This window comes from Dermacentor variabilis, chromosome 7 (genome assembly GCF_050947875.1).
Source record: "Dermacentor variabilis isolate Ectoservices chromosome 7, ASM5094787v1, whole genome shotgun sequence".
Lineage (NCBI taxonomy): Eukaryota > Metazoa > Arthropoda > Arachnida > Ixodida > Ixodidae > Dermacentor > Dermacentor variabilis.
The window spans coordinates 92,468,059-92,491,319 of record NC_134574.1 but is presented as its reverse complement, the minus strand read 5'-3'; the positions used below and the strand labels follow the sequence as shown (position 1 = coordinate 92,491,319).

At 46.9% G+C, this 23,261-nt stretch overlaps 1 long non-coding RNA gene across 1 annotated transcript in view; it reads right to left on the bottom strand.

Moving 5' to 3' along the window:
• Positions 1-20,968, bottom strand: part of LOC142586941 (uncharacterized) — a 43,458-nt gene extending 22,490 nt beyond the window's left edge. The window contains exon 1 of the long non-coding RNA XR_012829306.1: positions 20,862-20,968. This is a non-coding gene — a long non-coding RNA (uncharacterized LOC142586941). The remainder of the gene's footprint in view (positions 1-20,861) is intronic.
• Between the last annotated feature and the right edge of the window lie 2,293 nt (positions 20,969-23,261).

The window sequence follows — 23,261 nt, the reverse complement described above, 5'->3', positions numbered from 1 at the left end:
GGGGAATATGCGCTCACCGAGAGGGCATCGTCAGCACAATACCACCACCAGGCAACTTGCTGAGATGTGGAGAGCTTCGTGGCCGGAACGAAGCCTCCCCTCTCCGCCGGCTAAGGGTGGAGAACGCGCTTTCCGATCGCTCAAGGTTGCGCGGGCATTGTATAGCTCTAGCGTCTAGGAAAAACCTTAAACAGGTGCGAGGGCGGCACGCATAGCGAGGGAAGCTAGCCGCCGGAATAGCTATCTCAAATACTGCTGCTGGCGAGGGCGAGATAACTTCGTGTAATTATAATAACCCTAGTAGGACTAATAGAGCCAGTTTAAGGGCGGAGAAGAAGGAAGGAGAGGAAAGCAATATTGCAGCGCCGTGGTTTTAAAGCGCAACCGTGGTAGGGAAACGGAAGGCGATATAAGCATGCGTGTCCATGATACGCACACGACAAACTGCCTTACAATATTTAGACTTGAGGGGAAGCTTCGTTAACAAACTATAACACGGCCATCAGCACTCGAATATAATTATAACCCTAACAATAATTGTAAATATTCATCTCATCTATAGGATCTAAAGTGCGCGCTGTTTCTTTGTCTCTGCGTGTAGTAGTTAAGAGAGCCAGTTTAAGTGCGGAGAAGAAGGAAGGAAAGGAAAGTCTTTGAAGCAAACTTGCAGCGCCGTGGTTTTAAAGCACAACCGTGGTAGAGAAACGGAAAGGCGGTATAAGCGTGCGTGGCCATGATACGCACACGACAAACTGCCTGAAAATATTGAGACTTGAGGGAAAGCTCCGTTAACAAACTATAACACGGCAATCAGCACTCAAATACGACGAGAGAAATTATTGAGACGAGGAAAATTCCCTTGAAATAAATCTGCTTTGCGAGACAAATGCTCGTATGTATTGAATCTCTTAAAAGATGAGGGGGGGAAAATATGAGCTCACCGAGAGGGCAGCGTCAGCACGAGACCACCACCAGGCACCTTGCTGAGATGTGGAGAGCTTCGCGGCCGGAACGAAGCCTCCCCTCTCCGCCGGCCAAGGGTGGAGAACGCGCCTTCCGATCGCTCAAGGTTGCGCGGACATTCTATAGCTCTAGCGTCTACGAAAAAGCTTAAACAGGTGCGAGGGGGGCAGGCATAGCGTGGGAACCTAGCCGCCGGCATAGCTATCTCAAATACTGCTGCTGGCGAGGGCGAGATAACTTCGTGTAATTATAATAACCCTAGTAGGACTAATAGAGCCAGTTTAAGGGCGGAGAAGAAGGAAGGAGAGGAAAGCATTATTGCAGTGCCGTGGTTTTAAAGCGCAACCGTGGTAGGGAAACGGAAGGCGATATAAGCATGCGTGTCCATGATACGCACACGACAAACTGCCTTACAATATTTAGACTTGAGGGGAAGCTTCGTTAACAAACTATAACACGGCAATCAGCACTCGAATATAATTATAACCCTAACAATAATTGTAAATATTCATCTCATCTATAGGATCTAAAGTGCGCGCTGTTTCTTTGTCTCTGCGTGTAGTAGTTAAGAGAGCCAGTTTAAGGGCGGAGAAGAAGGAAGGAAAGGAAAGTCTTTGAAGCAAACTTGCAGCGCCGTGGTTTTAAAGCACAACCGTGGTAGAGAAACGGAAAGGCGGTATAAGCGTGCGTGGCCATGATACGCACACGACAAACTGCCTGAAAATATTTAGACTTGAGGGAAAGCTCCGATAACAAACTATAACACGGCAATCAGCACTCAAATACGATGAGAGAAATTATTGAGACGAGGAAAATTCCCTTGAAATAAATCTGCTTTGCGAGACAAATGCTCGTATGTATTGAATCTCTTAAAAGATGAGGGGGGAAATATGCGCTCACCGAGAGGGCATCGTCAGCACGAGACCACCACCAGGCACCTTGCTGAGATGTGGAGAGCTTCGCGGCCGGAACGAAGCCTCCCCTCTCCGCCGGCCAAGGGTGGAGAACGCGCTTTCCGATCGCTCAAGGTTGCGCGGATATTGTATAGCTCTAGCGTCTAGGAAAAAGCTTAAACAGGTGCGAGGGCGGCACGCATAGCGTGGGAAGCTAGCCGCCGGAATAGCTATCTCAAGTACTGCTGCTGGCGAGGGCGAGATACCTTCGTGTAATTATAATAACCCTAATAGGACTAATAGAGCCAGTTTAAGGGCGGAGAAGAAGGACGGAGAGGAAAGCAATATTGCAGCGCCGTGGTTTTAAAGCGCAACCGTGGTAGGGAAACGGAAGGCGATATAAGCATGCGTGTCCATGATACGCACGCGACAAACTGCCTTACAATATTTAGACTTGAGGGGAAGCTTCGTTAACAAACTATAACACGGCAATCAGCCCTCGAATATAATTATAACCCTAACAATAATTGTAAATATTCATCTCATCTATAGGATCTAAAGTGCGCGCTGTTTCTTTGTCTCTGCGTGTAGTAGTTAAGAGAGCCAGTTTAAGGGCGGAGAAGAGGGAAGGAAAGGAAAGTCGTTGAAGCAAACTTGCAGCGCCGTGGTTTTAAAGCGCAACCGTGGTAGAGAAACGGAAAGGCGATATAAGCGTGCGTGGCCATGATACGCACACGAAAAGCTGCCTTAAAATATTTCGACTTGAGGGAAAGCTCCGTTAACAAACTATAACACGGCAATCAGCACTCAAATACGACGAGAGAAATTATTGAGACGAGGAAAATTCCCTTGAAATAAATCTGGTTTGCGAGACAAATGCTTGTATGTATTGAATCTCTTAAAAGATGAGGTGGGGAAATATGCGCTCACCGAGAGGGCAGCGTCAGCACGAGACCACCACCAGGCACCTTGCTGAGATGTGGAGAGCTTCGCGGCCGGAACGAAGCCTCCCCACTCCGCCGGCCAAGGGTGGAGAACGCGCTTTCCGATCGCTCAAGGTTGCGCGGACATTCTATAGCTCTAGCGTCTACGAAAAAGCTTAAACAGGTGCGAGGGCGGCAGGCATAGCGTGGGAACCTAGCCGCCGGCATAGCTATCTCAAATACTGCTGCTGGCGAGGGCGAGATAACTTCGTGTAATTATAATAACCCTAGTAGGACTAATAGAGCCAGTTTAAGGGCGGAGAAGAAGGAAGGAGAGGAAAGCAATATTGCAGCGCCGTGGTTTTAAAGCGCAACCGTGGTAGGGAAACGGAAGGCGATATAAGCATGCGTGTCCATGATACGCACACGACAAACTGCCTTACAATATTTAGACTTGAGGGGAAGCTTCGTTAACAAACTATAACACGGCAATCAGCACTCGAATATAATTATAACCCTAACAATAATTGTAAATATTCATCTCATCTATAGGATCTAAAGTGCGCGCAGCTTCTTTGTCTCTGCGTGTAGTAGTTAAGAGAGCCAGTTTAAGGGCGGAGAAGAAGGAAGGAAAGGAAAGTCTTTGAAGCAAACTTGCAGCGCCGTGGTTTTAAAGCACAACCGTGGTAGAGATACGGAAAGGCGATATAAGCGTGCGTGGCCATGGTACGCACACGACAAACTGCCTTAAAATATTTAGACTTGAGGGAAAGCTCCGTTAACAAACTATAACACGGAAATCAGCACTCAAATACGACGAGAGAAATTATTGAGACGAGGAAAATTCTCTTGAAATAAATCTGGTTTGCGAGACAAGTGCTTGTATGTATTGAATCTCTTAAAAGATGACGGGGGGGGATATGCGCTCACCGAGAGGGCATCATCAGCACGAGACCACCACCAGGCACCTTGCTGAGATGTGGAGAGCTTCGCGGCCGGAACGAAGCCTCCCCTCTCCGCCGGCCAAGGGTGGAGAACGCGCTTTCCTATCGCTCAAGGTTGCGCGGACATTGTATAGCTCTAGCGTCTAGGAAAAAGCTTAAACAGGTGCGAGGGCGGCACGCATAGCGTGGGAAGCTAGCCGCCGGAATAGCTATCTCAAGTACTGCTGCTGGCGAGGGCGAGATACCTTCGTGTAATTATAATAACCCTAATAGGACTAATAGAGCCAGTTTAAGGGCGGAGAAGAAGGACCGAGAGGAAAGCAATATTGCAGCGCCGTGGTTTTAAAGCGCAACCGTGGTAGGGAAACGGAAGGCGATATAAGCATGCGTGTCCATGCTACGCACGCGACAAACTGCCTTACAATATTTAGACTTGAGGGGAAGCTTCGTTAACAAACTATAACACGGCAATCAGCACTCGAATATAATTATAACCCTAATAATAATTGTAAATATTCATCTCCTCTATATGATCTAACGTGCGCGCTGTTTCTTTGTCTCTGCGTGTAGTAGTAAAGAGAGCCAGTTTAAGGGCGGAGAAGAGGGAAGGAAAGGAAAGTCTTTGAAGCAAACTTGCAGCGCCGTGGTTTTAAAGCACAACCGTGGTAGAGATACGGAAAGGCGATATAAGCGTGCGTGGCCATGGTACGCACACGACAAACTGCCTTAAAATATTTAGACTTGAGGGAAAGCTCCGTTAACAAACTATAACACGGAAATCAGCACTCAAATACGACGAGAGAAATTATTGAGACGAGGAAAATTCTCTTGAAATAAATCTGGTTTGCGAGACAAGTGCTTGTATGTATTGAATCTCTTAAAAGATGACGGGGGGGGATATGCGCTCACCGAGAGGGCATCGTCAGCACAAGACCACCACCAGGCACCTTGCTGAGATGTGGAGAGCTTCGTGGCCGGAACGAAGCCACCCCTCTCCGCCGGCCAAGGGTGGAGAACGCGCTTCCGATCGCTCAAGGTTGCGCGGACATTGTATAGCTCTAGCGTCTAGGAAAAAGCTTAAACAGGTGCGAGGGCGGCACGCATAACGTGGGAAGCTAGCCGCCGGAATAGCTATCTGAAGTACTGCTGCTGGCGAGGGCGAGATAACTTCGTGTAATTATATTAACCCTAATAGGACTAATAGAGCTAGTTTAAGGGCGGAGAAGAAGGAAGGAGAGGAAAGCAATATTGCAGCGCCGTGGTTTTAAAGCGCAACCGTGGTAGGGAAACGGAAGGCGATATAAGCATGCGTGTCCATGATAAGCACACAACAAACTGCCTTACAATATTTAGACTTGAGGGGAAGCTTCCTTAACAAACTATAACACGGCAATCAGCACTCGAATATAATTATAACCCTAACAATAATTGTAAATATTCATCTCCTCTATATGATCTAACGTGCGCGCTGTTTCTTTGTCTCTGCGTGTAGTAGTTAAGAGAGCCAGTTTAAGGGCGGAGAAGAGGCAAGGAAAGGAAAGTCTTTGAAGCAAACTTGCAGCGCCGTGGTTTTAAAGCACAACCGTGGTAGAGATACGGAAAGGCGATATAAGCGTGCGTGGCCATGGTACGCACACGACAAACTGCCTTAAAATATTTAGACTTGAGGGAAAGCTCCGTTAACAAACTATAACACGGCAATCAGCACTCAAATACGACGAGAGAAATTATTGAGACGAGGAAAATTCTCTTGAAATAAATCTGGTTTGCGAGACAAATGCTTGTATGTATTGCATCTCTTAAAAGATGACGGGGGGGGGGGAATATGCGCTCACCGAGAGGGCATCGTCAGCACAAGACCACCACCAGGCACCTTGCTGAGATGTGGAGAGCTTCGTGGCCGGAACGAAGCCTCCCCTCTCCGCCGGCCAAGGGTGGAGAACGCGCTTTCCGATCGCTCAAGGTTGCGCGGACATTGTATAGCTCTAGCGTCTAGGAAAAAGCTTAAACAGGTGCGAGGGCGGCACGCATAACGTGGGAAGCTAGCCGCCGGAATAGCTATCTGAAGTACTGCTGCTGGCGAGGGCGAGATAACTTCGTGTAATTATATTAACCCTAATAGGACTAATAGAGCCAGTTTAAGGGCGGAGAAGAAGGAAGGAGAGGAAAGCAATATTGCAGCGCCGTGGTTTTAAAGCGCAACCGTGGTAGGGAAACGGAAGGCGATATAAGCATGCGTGTCCATGATACGCACGCGACAAACTGCCTTACAATATTTAGACTTGAGGGGAAGCTTCGTTAACAAACTATAACACGGCAATCAGCACTCGAATATAATTATAACCCTAACAATAATTGTAAATATTCATCTCCTCTATATGATCTAACGTGCGCGCTGTTTCTTTGTCTCTGCGTGTAGTAGTTAAGAGAGCCAATTTAAGGGCGGAGAAGAGGGAAGGAAAGGAAAGTCTTTGAAGCAAACTTGCAGCGCCGTGGTTTTAAAGCACAACCGTGGTAGAGATACGGAAAGGCGATATAAGCGTGCGTGGCCATGGTACGCACACGACAAACTGCCTTAAAATATTTAGACTTGAGGGAAAGCTCCGTTAACAAACTATAACACGGCAATCAGCACTCAAATACGACGAGAGAAATTATTGAGACGAGAAAAATTCTCTTGAAATAAATCTGGTTTGCGAGACAAATGCTTGTATGTATTGCATCTCTTAAACGATGACGGGGGGGGGGGAATATGCGCTCACCGAGAGGGCATCGTCAGCACAAGACCACCACCAGGCACCTTGCTGAGATGTGGAGAGCTTCGTGGCCGGAACGAAGCCACCCCTCTCCGCCGGCCAAGGGTGGAGAACGCGCTTTCCGATCGCTCAAGGTTGCGCGGACATTGTATAGCTCTAGCGTCTAGGAAAAAGCTTAAACAGGTGCGAGGGCGGCACGCATAACGTGGGAAGCTAGCCGCCGGAATAGCTATCTGAAGTACTGCTGCTGGCGAGGGCGAGATAACTTCGTGTAATTATATTAACCCTAATAGGACTAATAGAGCTAGTTTAAGGGCGGAGAAGAAGGAAGGAGAGGAAAGCAATATTGCAGCGCCGTGGTTTTAAAGCGCAACCGTGGTAGGGAAACGGAAGGCGATATAAGCATGCGTGTGCATGATAAGCACACAACAAACTGCCTTACAATATTTAGACTTGAGGGGAAGCTTCGTTAACAAACTATAACACGGCAATCAGCACTCGAATATAATTATAACCCTAACAATAATTGTAAATATTCATCTCCTCTATATGATCTAACGTGCGCGCTGTTTCTTTGTCTCTGCGTGTAGTAGTTAAGAGAGCCAATTTAAGGGCGGAGAAGAGGGAAGGAAAGGAAAGTCTTTGAAGCAAACTTGCAGCGCCGTGGTTTTAAAGCACAACCGTGGTAGAGATACGGAAAGGCGATATAAGCGTGCGTGGCCATGGTACGCACACGACAAACTGCCTTAAAATATTTAGACTTGAGGGAAAGCTCCGTTAACAAACTATAACACGGCAATCAGCACTCAAATACGACGAGAGAAATTATTGAGACGAGGAAAATTCTCTTGAAATAAATCTGGTTTGCGAGACAAATGCTCGTATGTATTGCATCTCTTAAAAGATGACGGGGGGGGGGGAATATGCGCTCACCGAGAGGGCATCGTCAGCACAAGACCACCACCAGGCACCTTGCTGAGATGTGGAGAGCTTCGTGGCCGGAACGAAGCCTCCCCTCTCCGCCGGCCAAGGGTGGAGAACGCGCTTTCCGATCGCTCAAGGTTGCGCGGACATTGTATAGCTCTAGCGTCTAGGAAAAAGCTTAAACAGGTGCGAGGGCGGCACGCATAGCGTGGGAAGCTAGCCGCCGGAATAGCTATCTCAAGTACTGCTGCTGGCGAGGGCGAGATACCTTCGTGTAATTATAATAACCCTAATAGGACTAATAGAGCTAGTTTAAGGGCGGAGAAGAAGGAAGGAGAGGAAAGCAATATTGCAGCGCCGTGGTTTTAAAGGGCAACCGTGGTAGGGAAACGGAAGGCGATATAAGCATGCGTGTCCATTATACGCACACGACAAACTGCCTTACAATATTTAGACTTGAGGGAAAGCTTCGTTAACAAACTATAACACGGCAATCAGCACTCGAATATAATTATAACGCTAATAATAATTGTAAATATTCATCTCATCTATAGGATCTAAAGTGCGCGCTGTTTCTTTGTCTCTGCGTGTAGTAGTTAAGAGAGCCAGTTTAAGGGCGGAGAAGAGGGAAGGAAAGGAAAGTCTTTGAAGCAAACTTGCAGCGCCGTGGTTTTAAAGCGCAACCGTGGTAGAGAAACGTAAAGGCGATATAAGCGTGCGTGGCCATGATACGCACACGACAAACTGCCTTAAAATATTTAGACTTGAGGGAAAGCTCCGTTAACAAACTATAACACGGCAATCAGCACTCAAATACGACGAGAGAAATTATTGAGACGAGGAAAATTCTCTTGAAATAAATCTTGTTTGCGAGACAAATGCTTGTATGTATTGAATCTCTTAAAAGATGAGGGGGGGGGATATGCGCTCACCGAGAGGGCATCGTCAGCACGAGACCACCACCAGGCACCTTGCTGAGATGTGGAGAGCTTCGTGGCCGGAACGAAGCCTCCCCTCTCCGCCGGTCAAGGGTGGAGAATGCGCTTCACGATAGCTCAAGGTTGCGCGGACATTGTATAGCTCTAGCGTCTAGGAAAAAGCTTAAACAGGTGCGAGGGCGGCGCGCATAGCGTGGGAAGCTAGCCGCCGGAATAGCTATCTCAAGTACTGCTGCTAGCGAGGGCGAGATAGCTTCGTGTAATTATAATAACCCTAATAGGACTAATAGAGCTAGTTTAAGGGCGGAGAAGAAGGAAGGAGAGGAAAACAATATTGCAGCGCCGTGGTTTTAAAGCGCAACCGTGGTAGGGAAACGGAAGGCGATATAAGCATGCGTGTCCATGATACGCACACGACAAACTGCCTTACAATATTTAGACTTGAGGGGAAGCTTCGTTAACAAACTATAACACGGCAATCAGCACTCGAATATAATTATAACCCTACTAATAATTGTAAATATTCATCTCATCTATAGGATCTAAAGTGCGCGCTGCTTCTTTGTCTCTGCGTGTAGTAGTTAAGAGAGCCAGTTTAAGGGCGGAGAAGAGGGAAGGAAAGGAAAGTCTTTGAAGCAAACTTGCAGCGCCGTGGTTTTAATGCGCAACCGTGGTAGAGAAACGGAAAGGCGATATAAGCGTGCGTGGCCATGATACGCACACCACAAACTGCCTTAAAATATGTAGACTTGAGGGAAAGCTCCGTTAACAAACTATAACACGGCAATCAGCACTCGAGTACGACGAGAGAAATAATTGAGACGAGGAAAATTCCCTTGAAATAAATCTGGTTTGCGGGACAAATGCTTGTATGTATTGAATCTCTTAAAAGATGAGGGCGGGAAATATGCGCTCACCGAGAGGGCATCGTCAGCACGAGACCACCACCACCCAGGCGGCACGTCAGGTTGGGCCAACTTTGGAAACATATTGGCACTTCTTGGCCCAATGACGGCCTAAGATTGACAGCGTGGTTCCAATATTGGCAGTGCCATTCTGATTCCTGGCCCAATGATGGCCTAAGGTTAACAGTGTGGCGCCAATATTGGCTGTGCCATTCTGATAGAGATCCAACGTTGGCCCACATTACACAGTCAGTAAACAATATTGGCTGTGCCATTCTGATAGAGATCCAACGTTGGCCCACATTACACAGTCAGTAAACAATATTGGCTGTGCCATTCTGATAGAGATCCAATGTTGGCCCACAATACACAGTCAGTAAACAATATTGGCACTGCCGTTCAACAAGGCGGGAATTATTGGACCGACTTTCGTATGGATTTGCCAATATGGGTTACTAGTTGGCTTTCTTTGGAGGACATTGGCCCGTAATAAGCCAATTTTCGCCTTGTCGGCTTTTAGTGCTCTACGACTTCCTGAGATTGAACAACGTGTTTTGAAAACTAACGCACTGATCACAGGCACACTACGCAGGAACCAGAAATATGTTCTCCCATGTCAACTCCATGAATGGTACACCGCCATTTTTGCACTTCTCCTTTACCGAAATGCGTCCCCTAAAGAGAAAAGCCAGTGTACCACGTAGCAAGCAGGGGAAGTCGCATAAATTTAGCCGCTGCTTTATTGATCGTGAATAAGAACATGAGCTTTCCATAAGAAGCAACGGTATTGCGAATTTGCCTGCGCATTGTATATTTTGCATGTACGCTCCGCGGCTTTGGTGCGTCAGGATTCTTAGGAGAATCGAGAATTACAGTGCCTCAGAGCTGATGGAACCGTTTTATATTGCATCGAGATGGAGCGCATATGTATTAGTGAAACTTTTGTTTGTTTGTTTAGCATGCATGGCATGTTGCGGCGACATAATCATCATGCTCCTATTCTAATATATTTGTTTGTTCGTGCATGTGTAGTAAGCTCCTTGTATGAATGCCCCTGACAGAAAAAAAAAGTGCACGTTTTGGCATTTGCGTGTCAACAACCTCTTGTCTTTGCCTTTAGTAGGCACGGCGCATTCCGGATTTTTTTTTTCGGCCTAGCTTTCCGTCCTTCAGCCCCGACTTGCCTCTCCCCCACGCACCCACGTGAGCCTGGTCAATGCTATCAGTCAAGCGTTCAGACAGCCATAAACTGCTGTGTCGAATTGGGTGCTCTCGGAAGCACGGGGAAAGCGGCGGGGGCACTATTGTCCTCCTTGTCGCCCTCCGTCGCTGTCACCCCAAAACGCGGTCGGGCTAGGTCCAGCGGGGGAAAGTGGCGTTTACGCCGAATTCTTCGTTTACCCTTTCCTTTCACTCTTTCCTTCTATGCGTCGCTAGCACGCCGACTGGGTGCAACATCGCCCGAGTGCTTGCCGTCTTGTCCGTTCTTGCCAGCGCACTCCTCTCGTGAAAAATGCTCGCTTGCGGTCGTCGTTCCTACTGAGAAGCCTACATCTTGAAATACGCAGCAATGTGGCCACGAATTTTTGTGAGTGTTAGAATTAATATAGGGGAAACAACAATTAGAAAAAAAGTCGGCGCTCGTGGCCACCGTCTTCGATGTGGGATGAACTCGGATACACAGAAGCATGGATCTTACAATGGTGAGTGCACTTGTTTTGCGCATGTTTTAAGTTTTATAAGGAGCAATATCACCCAAGCAATATCACGTAGTATATATATTACTGAAGCAGGCCTGGCTAATGTAGAGTGCCTGTAATTACATAGCTCTTTTTATTTGCAGCCTATGAATAGTGCCCGGAGTAGAACCACGTTAAATCTCTGTGAATTTCACCCACATTCCAGGACTATGATTTTATCAAGCCACGCGCGCGGCCTGATCCTGCTAGTGATACCGAGGAACCACGCTTCTTCTCACTGTTATAGGTCAAGCATCATTTCCAGCCGACAGTATTTCTTTCTTTTCGTATAATAAATGCCTCTTTTACTAGTGTTTCCTGACGGAACTTGTCGGTTTCCACATTAAAAATTTTGCACGAAGGCCGCATTGTGGCTACGCAGTCTGAAACTAGGCTTTTTGTGCTGTAGCAGGTTTTGCTGCAATTTTTTCATTATAAAGTGCTACGATGACTAGGTGTGGGGTGAAAACAAGGCGGACGGATCCTGCGCATTTTGTGTCTGTTCTAAATATTACGTTACACCTTGTACAAGATATGCCTAATATGTCGAAATATTAAGAAGTGTTACCTGACAAATCTCTTGCAAGAAAGTTTCTTGATTCACCCATTCGAACTCTCTGCTCAGACTTATAATATTGTTGCAGTATGGCGATTTTTCAAATGAAAACGCTGCCACATACATTTGTCATACCAACATCTCTGATAATGTTTCTTTTTATTTTACAGTGCAAGCATTTCCTCCAAGTAATGGTGAAGTCGCTATGGGATATGGTAGCAATATCAACGAAACCACCCCGTTATCGTGGTCCTCGGGGGCCTGATCAGCCCGCCGTCATCCAAGCACTGTCCAACCTGCCTACCGACGTCAGCTCCCTGCCCTGAAACCCCTGGCCAGCCCACCGTCCTCGGCACCTTGCCTAATTCCTATCCTGAGGGCTGTACCTGTAAATAAACTGTTTGAAGATAACCGAGTGTCACCCATCTAGGTCCACGGAAAATGCCTGCTTGTGAAAATTTATTCGCAAATAAACTGTCATAAACGTCAATTTCAGTATTCTTTTATTATTATTTGCAAGCATATATGACTTCTGCTTCTTGACATCTTTTTGTCGAGCTTTCCTAGCTACTATTGAGGAAGACGGTAAGGGGACAATTGCTACAAAAAATGCCGCTAGCAAAAGGTTTGCGGTAAGAATGTGTGCGTGCTCTAAAGCCAGCGTATCTAGAATATTCGTCATGCAAAGGGCATTGGCTCAAAGCCGGCATTAATAATGGCAACGATATGGCTCAACACTGGTCCTACGCTAGCAGCACGATGGCTGCTGCATTGGCATAACATTGGTCCAATCTTGGCTTTAACGCTGGTCCTACGATGGCTGCTGCATTGGCATAACATTGGTCCAATCTTGGCTTTAACGCTGGTCCTACGCTGGCAGCACAATGGCTGCTGCATTGGCATAACATTGGTCCAATCTTGGCTTTAACGCTGGGCCAGCATTGGATAGGGTTGCACTTTGCCAATATGCCAACATTGGTCCAACATTGGTACCAATTTCTGCCAGCATTGGGCCATGGTTGGACCAATGCTGGTGTGCTGCCTGGGCAGGCACCTTGCTGAGATGTGGAGAGCTTCGCGGCCGGAACGAAGCCCCCCCTCTCCGCCGGCCAAGGGTGGAGAACGCGCTTTCCGATCGCTCAAGGTTGCGCGGATATTGTATAGCTCTAGCGTCTAGGAAAAAGCTTAAACAGGTGCGAGGGCGGCACGCATAGCGTAGGAAGCTAGCCGCCGGAATAGCTGTCTCAAGTACTGCTGCTGGCGAGGGCGAGATACCTTCGTGTAATTATAATAACCCTAATAGGACTAATAGAGCCAGTTTAAGGGCGTGGAAGAAGGAAGGAGAGGAAAGCAATATTGCAGCGCCGTGGTTTTAAAGCGCAACCGTGGTAGGGAAACGGAAGGCGATATAAGCATGCGTGTCCATGATACGCACAGGACAAACTGCCTTACAATATTTAGACTTGAGGGGAAGCTTCGTTAACAAACTATTACACGGCAATCAGCACTCGAATATAATTATAACCCTAATAATAATTGTAAATATTCATCTCATCTATAGGATCTAAAGTGCGCACTGTTTCTTTGTCTCTGCGTGTAGTAGTTAAGAGAGCCAGTTTAAGGGCGGAGAAAAGGGAAGGAAAGGAAAGTCTTTGAAGCAAACTTGCAGCGCCGTGGTTTTAATGCGCAACCATGGTAGAGAAACGGAAAGGCGATATAAGCGTGCGTGGCCATGATACGCACACCACAAACTGCCTTAAAATATGTAGACTTGAGGGAAAGCTCCGTTAACAAACTATAACACGGCAATCAGCACTCAAATACGACGAGAGAAATTATTGAGACGAGGAAAATTCTCTTGAAATAAATCTGGTTTGCGAGACAAATGCTTGTATGTATTGAATCTCTTAAAAGATGACGGGGGGGGGGGAATATGCGCTCACCGAGAGGGCATCGTCAGCACAAGACCACCACCAGGCACCTTGCTGAGATGTGGAGAGCTTCGCGGCCGGAACGAAGCCTCCCCTCTCCGCCGGCCAAGGGTGGAGAACGCGCTTTCCGATCGCTCAAGGTTGCGCGGATATTGTATAGCTCTAGCGTCTAGGAAAAAGCTTAAACAGGTGCGAGGGCGGCACGCATAGCGTGGGAAGCTAGCCGCCGGAATAGCTGTCTCAAGTACTGCTGCTGGCGAGGGCGAGATACCTTCGTGTAATTATAATAACCCTAATAGGACTAATAGAGCCAGTTTAAGGGCAGAGAAGGAAGGAGAGGAAAGCCATATTGCAGCGCCGTGATTTTAAAGCGCAACCGTGGTAGGGAAACGGAAGGCGATATAAGCATGCGTGTCCATGATACGCACACGACAAACTGCCTTACAATATTTAGACTTGAGGGGAAGCTTCGTTAACAAACTATAACACGGCAATCAGCACTCGAATATAATTGTAACCCTAATAATAATTGTAAATATTCATCTCATCAATAGGATCCAAATTCCGCGCTGTTTCTTTGTCTCGGCGTGTAGTAGTTAAGAGAGCCAGTTTAAGGGCGGAGAAGAGGGAAGGAAAGGAAAGTCTTTGAAGGAAACTTGCAGCGCCGTGGTTTTAAAGCACAACCGTGGTAGAGAAACGAAAGGCGATATAAGCGTGCGTGGCCATGATACGCACACGACAAACTGCCTTAAAATATTTAGACTTGAGGGAAAGCTCCGTTAACAAACTATAACACGGCAATCAGCACTCAAATTCGACGAGAGAAATTATTGAGACGAGGAAAATTCTCTTGAAATAAATCTTGTTTGCGAGACAAATGCTTGTATGTATTGAATCTCTTAAAAGATGAGGGGGGGAAATATGCGCTCACCGAGAGGGCATCGTCAGCACGAGACCACCACCAGGCACCTTGCTGAGATGTTGAGAGCTTCGCGCCCGGAACGAAGCCTCCCCTCTCCGCCGGCCAAGGGTGGAGAACGCGCTTTCCGATCGCTCAAGGTTGCGCGGACATTGTATAGCTCTATAGCGTCAAGGAAAAAGCTTAAACAGGTGCGAGGGCGGCACGCATAGCGTGGGAAGCTAGCCGCCGGAATAGCTATCTCAAGTACTGCTGCTGGCGAGGGCGAGATACCTTCGGGTAATTATAATAACCCTAATAGGACTAATAGAGCGAGTTTAAGGGCGGAGAAGAAGGAAGGAGAGGAAAGCAATATTGCAGCGCCGTGGTTTTAAAGCGCAACCGTGGTAGGGAAACGGAAGGCGATATAAGCATGCGTGTCCATGATACGCACACGACAAACTGCCTTTCAATATTTAGACTTGAGGGGAAGCTTCGTTAACAAACTATAACACGGCAATCAGCACTCGAATTTAATTATAACCCTAATAATAATTGTAAATATTCATCTCATCTATAGGATCTAAAGTGCGCGCTGTTTCTTTGTCTCTGCGTGTAATAGTATATAAAGTGTGTGCAATAAAACCGGTACCGGAAAGGCTGGGTGGTCTAACTTGTGCGATATCTGGCGTTTGCAGGTACGCTATTCGTTATCGGCTAAGCGTGCAGGACAGCAGCCAGCAGGCATGGGAATTCCACGGGGATGGCGGCGTGACAGCGGCATTACTTTAATTAGGACCAAGCTATTCGTTAAGCGGTGATCGGCAAGAGAATAACCCGTAGCCTGCAGCAACGGGAAAGTCGAAAAAAGAGTCTATTGAAGTTTCAGTTTAAATTGATAAAAGTGCTCAAAACACATGATTTGAAAATTTCAAGTTTGCCATGAGCATAAACCACACTTCTTCCTCAGCTGCCTCATTAAATATCGCGAAGAGTATGACATGTGAGCTTAAGCTTCCATTGAAAAAGAAAGCCTGTCAGTCAGAGAAGCGAACAGATAAAAATAAGCCCTAATGGCACTCTCACAATAGTCTTGTATTAATGAAACGGTTTTCATCAGCTTTTACAGCACCAACAATAGGAGCCACGCAAGCAGTGCCAGAAGAAAATGAGTAACAATGGTGGACGACGGACATGGCTGACAGACGAAGCGACGTTAAGGCGCACTGAACCAATCCAGCATATGAAACCTGCATGGGCTCTTTCCCTGAGAACACTGGAAGTCTTTATTGATGGTGACGACATGACGAGAGATGGAGGCTGCATTTATGACGCTGACCGGATAAAGAGGGCATGACTACTGCGATCTGACAACGAATAGATAATAGCAAGTGTCTGAAGACGAAGCAATGAAGATAACAGCATGCCAATGGCAGCTAAATTACGATTGAGTGACTGCAGGGATGCCATAGAATGACGACCACACTACGTCATGACGAAAAAGGAATAGAGTTAATCGAGTTAAGATATGGTAAACGACAGTGTGACGAGGGCTACAGCATGACAATGGTGTGACGACGAGCGTGTGATCATCATGTCGTCAGGGAAATGGCATGATGATAGTTAAGTAACGGTGATCGAATGATGACAATCAAGCGATAAGACCAGCTACACGATGGTTATGTGACAACGCATGCGTGAGGACTGCATGACGACAACGACCTGACGACAATGCTTGAGGATAGTAAAAAAAATTTATGGGGTCTTACGTGCCAAAACCACTTCCTGAGGCACGCCGTAGTGGAGGACTGCGGAAATTTCGACCACCTGGGGTTCTTTAACATACAACTCAATTTAAGTACATGGGTGTTTTCGCATTTCGTCCACATCGAAATGCGGCCGCCATGGCCGGGATTCGATCCCGCGACCTCGAGCTCAGCAGCCCCACACCATAGCCACTGAGGAACCACGGCGGGTTTGAGGATAGTAGGCTGACAAAGCCGGAATGGCCATGATGTGGGTTCGGTGGCTGTGCCACGATACAGTCCACTAAACCACTGCTGTTTAACATGCAGGTGCTCATCATCGCACTGATCGGCGCAGCTCTGCCCGCTACCATCTCGGCTGTCCCACAATCAACTCCAATCTGCCTGGAACCGTGCCTTGGCCGTGCCCCTGCTGTCTATCGCCGAGTCACGCTAGCGCCCCCTACGCTTCTACTAGCGCCGCCTGTGACGAGCGTGATCGGCCCTACCACCAGGGAGCTGCCTGCGTCAGCAACATCTGGCAGATCGCCTATAAAAGCCCAACGCCTTCACGCGCCAACCTGTGGGCTCGGTGGCTGTGCCACGATACAGTCCACTAAACTGCTGCTGTTTAACATGCAGGTTAGTCAGTGTTATAGTCTATACGCTAAGAAATCAAGCAACTATGTTTTGGTACTGCTGCCGAGCCCCCAGTGTCTGTTTGCCATCGCAATGAATTGTATTCATGTCTCGCGCTCTTTGCTGCTACTGTCGGGCGACATAGAAACTAACCCCGGCCCTGACACTAACGCTATACTAACTGAACTAAAGAAGCTATCCGCTGGGCAATCGCAGTTAATTAACGAGATTCAAGGTTTAAAAAGCGGACTAGTCGAGACTAACAATTCGATTTCTGAACTAAACAGAAGAATGCATGCCGTCGAGAGCCACTGTCAACACATCGAGGACCTGCAGCGATAGGTTGAAACATTTAAGACTTCTGCGGCCGTGACGACACGGGCAATCTCCGATATAGAAGCGCGCATCGATGACGCAGAAAACCAAGCCCGCCGCAACAACCTTGTCTTCTTCGGTATCCCCGACCCAAGTGCGTCTAGATCCGCCGCCCAGGCAGAGGAAGAAATCATTCGGCTTTGCGCCGACCAATTAAACATAACCGTGCATCCTGAGGCGATTGAACGTGCGCATCGTCTCGGCCGCCATTCTGATAACCGAAACCGTCCTATAATCGTAAAGTTCCTTTTTATAAAACAAAAGAAAAAATTCTGTCTAACGGCCGCAAGTTGAAAGGCACTAACTATAGCATTCGCGAAGACTACTCTCGTACTGTGCAGAATGCCCGGAAACATCTTTTGGCTTTTGCAAGGACCAAGTCAGCTGCATTTTCATTACGCTACAAAACTCTGTTCATAGGATCTGCTAAGTACATGTACGACGAACCTACAAAATGTGTAAAAGAAATCCAATAGCAATCGCTGCATCACCGTCATCCAACACACGGTTCGATAACGACAACCCGCCCTAACAGTACTATTTCAGCAATATACTCTAACATACGTAGCTTCCTTTCCAAACGTGACGTTGTATCTAATCTGGTCTTATCATCTGGATGTAACTTGTTGATACTTACAGAAACCTGGCTAACCGCTGACGTATCCGACGCGGAGGTCATGGATGACCTACCCGGTTTCCATGTCTTCCGTAACGATCGCCAGCACTCTAGAGGCGGCGGGGTGCTCATCGCCGTTAGTAATACGATGCCCTGCTCCGTTGTTCACAACCCAAGTGACCTTGAAATATTATGGCTACTCTTTCGTGCAACCCCGCAAACTATTTTACTTGGCGTTTGCTACCGCCCCCCGCGAGCAGACACTAGCTTCACTGACAAGCTCAACCGCGTCCTAGATGTACTAATGAAAAAATACACTAACGCTCAGATTTTGCTCTTTGGAGACTTTAATTTCCCTAATATCAGTTGGGATAACTATCCACCTTCGTCACATAATACAACCGAAAATGATTTCCTTGAAGTCTGCTTTAATTTCAACTTGACCCAGCTAGTCTTAGAACCAACACGCGTGGTGAATGACTCGGCCAACATTTTAGATCTCGTATTAACTAACAATCCGTCTAGCCTATCTTCGATATCGTATCTCCCGGCATTTAGCGACCATAAAGTAATCCACACTGTCTTTAACTTTAGCTTTCCAAAACGAGAACCGTGGAATAAAATAATACGCCTATACGATAAAGGCAACTACGAAGCCATTAACAACGAACTAATGTCCTTCTACCGCACTTTCAGTGATGAATTCAACAACCGCACACTTCAAGCAAATTGGTCGATCTTCCAACAAAAAATCGCCGACCTTGCTAATAACCACATTCCAGTTGTTTCAGTACCGACTAACAGCAATAAACCTTGGTTCACAAAAAAATTATCAACTCTAGAAAACAGGAAGAAACGATTTTTTCGGTCGGCAAAGCAAACCAATTGTGCGGTGGCCTGGGACAAATATTACGAGGCAGAGAAAGTTTATCTCTCGGCTATAGGCCGCGAAAAACACTCTTTTTTCCATGACACGTTGCCTCGTGTCATCATCATCATCATCATCATCATCAGCCTGGTTACGCCCACTGCAGGGCAAAGGCCTCTCCCATACATCTCCAACAACCCCGGTCATGTACTAATTGTGGCCATGCCGTCCCTGCAAACTTCTTAATCTCATCCGCCCATCTAACTTTCTGCCGCCCCCTGCTACGCTTCCCTTCCCTTGGGATCCAGTCCGTAACCCTTAATGACCATCGGTTATCTTCCCTCCTCATTACATGTCCTGCCCATGCCCATTTCTTTTTCTTGATTTCAACTAAGATGTCATTAACTCGCGTTTGTTCCCTCACCCAATCTGCACTTTTCTTATCCCTTAACGATACACCTATCATTCTTCTTTCCATAGCTCGTTGTGTCGTCCTCAATTTGAGTTGCCTCGTGTACTAAACACTAACCCCCAGAAATTCTGGCAATTACTAAACCCCAAGCCACCGAATGCTATCACTATCGCCGACCATAACGATATAGTAATCCTCGAAGAAGAGTGTGCCGATGCATTTAACCGCGCGTTTTCATCAGTATTCACCACTAAACCTGATGCTCTGTTACCTATACCACCGTCAGCTGTGCAATCTGTTATGTCACCGATCGAATTCACTGAACATGGCATAACGGCAATAATTGAAAAGCTAAAACTCTCATCGTCATCTGGGGCGGAGGGCATCAACTCTAAACTGTTAAAAAATACTAAACTCATCTGCGCATCGTACATTAGATTAATCTTCTCACAGTCTTTATCCTCCTGTAGCATCCCCGTCACATGGAAGGAAGGGCAGGTCGTTCCAATCTACAAATCAGGTAATAAAAACTTGCCTCTTAACTACAGACCGATTTCCCTAACCAGCGTACCCTGCAAGATAACGGAGCACGTCATTTTCACCCAAATTATGCATTTCCTTGACGCTAACAACTATTTTCACCCATCCCAACGCGGTTTTCGTAAAGGTCGCTCGTGCGAAACGCAACTTGCTATGTTCGTCCATGACTTACACGTTAATCTTGATGCTAACACCCAAATCGATGCCATTTTTCTGGATTATGCTAAAGCATTTGACAAGTTACCTCACCAACGCCTAATACTCAAGCTCTCCCAGCTGAACCTGCACCCTGACGTCTTAAATTGGGTTATTGAATTTCTCACTAACCGATCACAGTCAGTGCATGTCAACAATCGCACCTCCGCACCCCTCCCTGTAACTTCTGGCGTCCCGCAAGGTAGTGTTCTAGGCCCCCTACTTTTTCTTATTTATATTAACGACCTTGCCCTTAATGTTTCCTCTCAAATACGTATGTTCGCTGATGATTGTGTCATCTACCGCACAATTACTAATGACTCTGACCACAGTATCTTACAAAATGACCTTAACAAAGTGCAAGGCTGGTGCAACCACTGGTTAATGACCCTTAACGCCAATAAATGTAAAGTAATGTGCTTCACTTGCCGCCATCAGCCCTTATACTCACCGTATAATATTACTAATACTACCTTAGAAAAAGTGGACACATTTAAATACCTGGGCGTCACCCTTTCATACGACTTAGACTGGTCTGCTCATGTTACGCACATTACTGCATCTGCTAACCAAACACTTGGATTCCTAAAACGCCATCTGCGTCATGCACCGCAACACGTCAAACTATTAGCATTCAAGACGCTCGTACGTCCGAAAATTTACGACATACTTCGTAAATTACGTCAATAGAACGGAATTGTTTTTTTTCAAGATTTCGCAACCGTATCAGCTACTGAGATACCATATTATGGTACACAAGAAGCGCCGCGATATAAACGGCCATACAACCACAATGTGTGGGGAAAAATAAGGCATCGTAATGGGAGGTCAACACATGACGTATAACTTAGACCATGTTATTGTGGCATTACACTTTCACCGCTCTCAGAAGAAAGAAAGACGTTGAACATTACTAGAATAATAAATTGTCCACTTGCCATGCTATATGACGTGCACTCTAGATGGGCTGGACAACTTTGTGAATATAAATGAAGCGTACATTTTAGATTGTAGCAAACTTACCGTTATTGAAGTGGTTTGTCACTCTTTAGGCGGTTTGTATTCATGTAAAATTTGCGCCATGATAAAATATCTACTCACCTTTATGTTTTGATCTTCCTCCACCAACTGCAATGTGCAATTGAGATAAAAACTAGGGCGTTTTGTTGCACGGTCAAAATGTTTCAACAATCAGCGAGATAATTCAGCATTACACACAGTATTAACATGTTATTAGTCAGTGTTACATCTTCTGCTTTGGTGCTCCAGAAAGGCGAGGTCATTATCAGGACAAGAAGCACCATTTGAGTCAGTACATGTGAACAAAAAATAAGCGAACTCCAGCAGTCAATTTTGAAAGGAAGGACCATCCCAGATACAGGCAAATCAAGTTTTCGAAAAGCAGGCCATCATCGCTCTGCTGAAGAGCTAGATGTGGCGGAAGCAGGTCGCTCGCCATTTGCGCTCATAAAAAGAAATGGACACCGTTGCCAGACGAAGCAAAACTATGGTGTGTACAACCAACTAAATCTAGCATTAATATGTCAGAAAATATGAGGCTAGTGCCAAACCTACTTGCCATCACCGGTGGCTCAGCACTTGGCGTTTTAAGCGACCTTATCTGGAGGCGAACCATGGCTGTTATGAATATCAAGTGTCACTGTACGAACACGAAGTTCAGCATGTTCGCGAAGGCAAATGGCTCTTTCTATTGGACCTCTCAATAGGCGTTTCTTTATCAACTATGCCTGGAAAACCTAACAAACCTCAGTGATTGAGAAAACGAGCGCTTTGCTGTTCTTGCCAGTCAAATGACCAAAGTTGGCGTCGCGTGCGCTGAAAGCGTGCAAAGATGTTTCAACCATGATGCTGCCGGTTGGCTGTGTTAAATACAGTAGTCAGGTGGTGCCGGTAAAGATAAAATGTCAAATTTGGTTAACAATCAACACTTTAAGAAATCGTTGATCGTTTTGAGATACTCTCACCATTCGCCTATGCATGAGTGCTGGACACACAACGATCCCAGCACCTTTGCTTGGAGACATAATGGTGTGCGACGAAAGCTATTTGCTTTCCAGGTTGAATTCTAAACAGTGTTGTGACTTTAGGGCAGGGGAAAATTCTGGGAGAACAAATATCACAACGAATGTCGACGTTGATGCGACTACCATTGATACAATAGAGCTGCAAATCATATTGCGATCACATAGACACGTCATGTATAAGACGCGAATGTAGCCCGACTACTGTTCCGTTGGCCTGTGGACGCGCTGTTACATTTAACGCTGCCGCCACAGAGCCCGCGCCCGGTGAATGTTTGAACAATTATTCGGGTAAACTTGTATACATATATACGTAGGGCCGGTTTAATTCCGAGTTACCACACAGAAATATTAAGCAAAAACCACGAGCCATTGCACTCTGTGAAGCTGTTACATGTGACTGTTCAGGTTGATAGGCGCGTTTTGATCGGTCCCGAGGCAGCTTGGCGCACGTCGTGCTCTTCTTTCTTCCACACCGTTGTCTGCACGGCAGCCGTAGATCACTACAGAGCCCGTGACATTTCCCCGCTGGCAGACGAAGCCCGCCGGGTGAGTCAGTCATCTCGTGGGTTGTAACGCCTCAGACGTACAACGTGTGTCACTTCAGCCTTGGCCGAGCGTCGTCCACTGCTCATGAGACGCGCAATGCGATATTCGCCGAGGTGCTCCAGAATAACGAAGGGGTCGACATAGTGGGCGAGAAACTTCTGGCACAAGCCACGCTTCCGCAACGGCGTCCAGAGCCACACAAGGTCACCAGGGTCGAAGTAAACATGTTGGTGACGCTCGTCATAGCGTATCTTGGTTCGGTCCTGCGATGCCAGGTTGCATAGCCTAGCGAGGCGTGGCGCTTCTTCTGCTCGACAGAGGATCTCATCAATCGATTCGTTGTCATGAGCGAAGTAGGGGAATATGGTGTTAAGGGTGTAGCGTGGCGGACAAGCATAAAGAAGCAAAAATGGTGAGTAACCAGTAGTCTCGTGTCTCGCGGTATTGAAGGCATAGGTAATGAAAGGCAAGATACTGTTCTAATTCTTGTGTTCTGAATCGACGTACATGGACAGCATATTGGCAAGCGTTCTGTTTGTGCGCTCGACCAGACCATTAGTTTGTGGATGGTAGGGCGTAGAATGCGGAAGCTACATGAACACAGACGAAGGGTTTCTTCAACTACGTCCGCGGTAAACTGTGTCGCCCACGATCGCTGATTGCTATGCGAGGAGGTCCATGCCGTAGTATAACGTGAGCGAGCAAGAAGATAGAACCTTCTGTAGCTGTGGCCGATGGCAACGCGGCGGTATCACAATAGTGGGTAACGGGATCTACGCATACGACAACCCAACGATTGCCATTGGAGGATAGCGGGAAAGGGCCCAGAAGATCTATACGAACTTGCTAAAAGGTGATGCTAGAAGGAGAAACTGGTGGAAGGAGGCCATGTGGCGCTTGTGGCGGACGC